Consider the following 3,332-nt stretch of genomic DNA (forward strand, 5'->3'; position numbering starts at 1 on the left):
CTCCCGATTTATGTCGGAAGATCACCGACGATCACTTTCGAAAATAAGCCTGTTAGTGACTTATTAATGACTTCACGAGGAAAAGGCCTCGAGAAACCCCTTGACTTATAGAAAAGTCAATCAGGGGTTGGACTTCCTCAACATCGGCCAGAAAAACCTCTATGGAATCTTTTATCTTGGCTAAATAGTAATTAAACAAACTTAGCTCAATAAGAAGTCGATCTCTATGTTCCCTTTGTTGATTTTGACCGTAATACTAAAATGTCAGTAACATCAACATAGTTTAAGATAATTAAATGTTGTTTAACAGTAATATATAAGTATGATGACTAAACAAGTACATAAAATTTATTGTTGAAATTCAAAGCAGTTGCTGAGAACACTGCAAAAAGCTGTAGGAAATTATTTTTTTTTTGTTTCACCTTGTATAAGAACATTAGCATTGCCAAACTGGGACAGACCAAAAGTCTAGCAAGCCCGGTATCCTGTTTCTAACAGTGGCTAATCCAAGTCACAAGTACCTGGCAAGATCCCCAGAACAGTAAAACAGATTTTATACTGCTAGAAATAAGTAGTGGATTTTTCCAAGTCTATCTTAATAATGGCTATGGCCTTTTCTTTTAGGAAATTATTCAAATCTTTTTTAAACCCTGCTAAGCTAACTGCTTTTGCCACATTTTCTGGAAAACAAATTCCAGAGTTTAATTACATGTTGAGTGAAAAAATATTATCTCAGCTTTGTTTTCAGTTTACTACTGTGATGCAGAAGTTGTGTCAGGACCCCAAGGGTCATGAAGGTTAGGAAGCAACCATCTGTTCTATCCAGTAAAGTCCCAAAGGTCCAAAAGAAAAGCAGAAACAAAGGTTAAAATAAATTCTTACCTGAGAAATATGTCATCTGCTTCCAGCAAAACTCTTTTAGACCAAGCACAGGAGCCTTGTGGGAGTAGGGTTACCATTTTGTGTCCTCTGAAAAAGAGGACACATGTCACGCCCCCTACCCCGCCACGCCTCATGCCCCACCCCTGCCACGCCCCCTTCGGGTCCTCGTTCCGCCCCTATTCCCCGCCCCCATCACATAGTTCCCTCCCCCCCTCTCACATACCCCCCCCCCCCACTTACTATCTAGCCCTGGTGGTCTAGTAGCGTCTTCTCTTTGGGGCAGGAAAGAGCCCCCTCTTTCCTGCCTGGAGCGCTGCCTGCCCTTGCCTGCTGCATCCTCCTCGGTCTGGCTGGGGATTCAAAATGGCCACCGAGAGTTGACGCGGCCTCGCGAGAGTTCAACTCTCGGCGGCCATTTTGAACCCCCAGCCAGACCGAGGAGGATGATAGACAGCGAGGCAGCGCTCCGGGCAGGAAAGAGGGGGCTCTTTCCTGCCCCGAAGACGTCACTAGACCACCAGGGAACATGGTAAGAAAGGGGAGGGGACGGGAGACCAGACCCACGGCGTCGATCGCCCGCCCACATGCACGCGCCTGCCCGCACCCACGCCCACGTTTGTCCAGAAATCCGGACAAACGTGGGTGCAGGCAAAATCCGCCAGACGCCCCGGACATGCCCTCAAAAAGAGGACATGTCCGGGGAAATCCGGACGAATGGTAACCCTATGTGGGAGGGGTAGCTGGAAACCAGACATGAGAAAGAGAGGAGAGAGAGGCTCAGCAGGCAGCCTGGGAAGGAAGCTGCATCTGCTGGGAGATGTAGTGCAGAAGCCTGTTGCTTCCCAGATGGGAAAAGCACAAGCTAATCAGCATAACAGTTCCAGGAAAGGGGGTGTGACTAGAAACACTATAGTAGGGCAGCCAACAGCCATTATAAGAGGGAACTGCCAAGGAGAGGAAGTAGGAGAGGGTGAACTGAAAATCCTTGGGCTACGGATAGTCCCAAAATGAATAAAAGGCCAGAGGCAGGTAAAAGCGAAGCTCAGCAGGCTAGGGAAAAGTCTGGAAGAAAAAGCCTTGGAAGACTGTATTTGGTAGCCTAGGAGGGGTTTGGAATTGTTGTGGAATGTGAAATGTGTTTGGAATGCCCTGGTCTGTAACAGTGGTTAGAGTTGTCCTGGATTATATAGCGGGAGTGGAACTTCCCTGGGTTGTGAATAGGGTGTGGAACTTCTCTGGAGTAAAAGAAAAGGGGGTTGTAATTGCCCTGGGTTGTAAAAGGAGTTTGAGAGCTGCTCTTGGTTGGGAAAAGGGGAGTGTTCTTTGGGAACTGTTCTTGAGGTAAAGAGCAGCCTGAGGTAGCCCAGCTAGAAGCTTGGGAGTAAGACATTTGGGACAGGAGTAATATAGGAAGAAGATGTGTTTAAAGGAACCTTGTATGTTGTATAAGGTATTTCCTACAAGCTTGTAACAAGGATTATAGGTTTAGTTGAATTTCTATTATGTAATTGTGCTGGGAAGCCAATAAATACTTTTGTTGCATTCTTACTCTCTGGAAGGTGAAGAAAGCAGCATTGTTTAAGTGAATGAAAGTTGTGATATCCAGAATAAATGGTATTTTTATTCCAAACTTTGTGAAGACTTGGTTATGTGCTAGGCAGCTGCCTAAGCCATGGAGTGGCTGATACTCGAGACATTAAAGTAGTGGGCAAGGTAGCTTAGCTGTAGTACAAAGGAAGTCTCTCAGGGCCAGTCCTCTCCATTACACATGGTAGACTCCATTCAAGCAGTCTTAGCACCAGTGGAAGTGCATGGACTGGGACAAGTCCACTAGGATGCCCCCTAGTGGTGACACTACTCAGTAGCTTCATTCATTTTTGGAAAGAGTAAACAAGTAATTCACATCAACTCGTTTCACTCCACTCAGTATTTTATAGATGTCTATCTTATTTCCCCTCAGTCTTCTCTTTTTCCAAACTGAAAAGCCCTAGCTGCTTTAGCCTTTCCTCATAGAGAGGTTGTCCCTTCTGTGTACTATTTCTAATTCTGCCATATCTTTTTTTGAGATGCAGTGACCAGAATTGCACACAGTATTTGAGGTTGTATCATAGAGCGATACAAACATTCTCATTTTTGTTTTCCATTCCTTTCCTAATATTTCCTAACATTCTATTTGCTTTATTAGATGCCGCCATACACTGAGCAGAGAGTTTTAACATTTCATCAACAAAGACACCTAGATCCTTTTTCTGGGCGGTGATTCCTGAGGTGAAGCCTTGCTTCACATAGTTATAGTTTGGATTCCTCTATTCCCACATGCATCAATTTGCACTTGCTCACATTAAACGTCATCTGCCATTTGGATGCCCAGTCTCCCAGTCTCATAAGGCAATTTATCATAATCCTCTTGCAATTGAACAACTTTGAGTAACTTTGTGACATCATCAAAT

Source organism: Microcaecilia unicolor, chromosome 1, assembly GCF_901765095.1.
Source record: "Microcaecilia unicolor chromosome 1, aMicUni1.1, whole genome shotgun sequence".
Taxonomy (NCBI): Eukaryota; Metazoa; Chordata; class Amphibia; order Gymnophiona; family Siphonopidae; genus Microcaecilia; species Microcaecilia unicolor.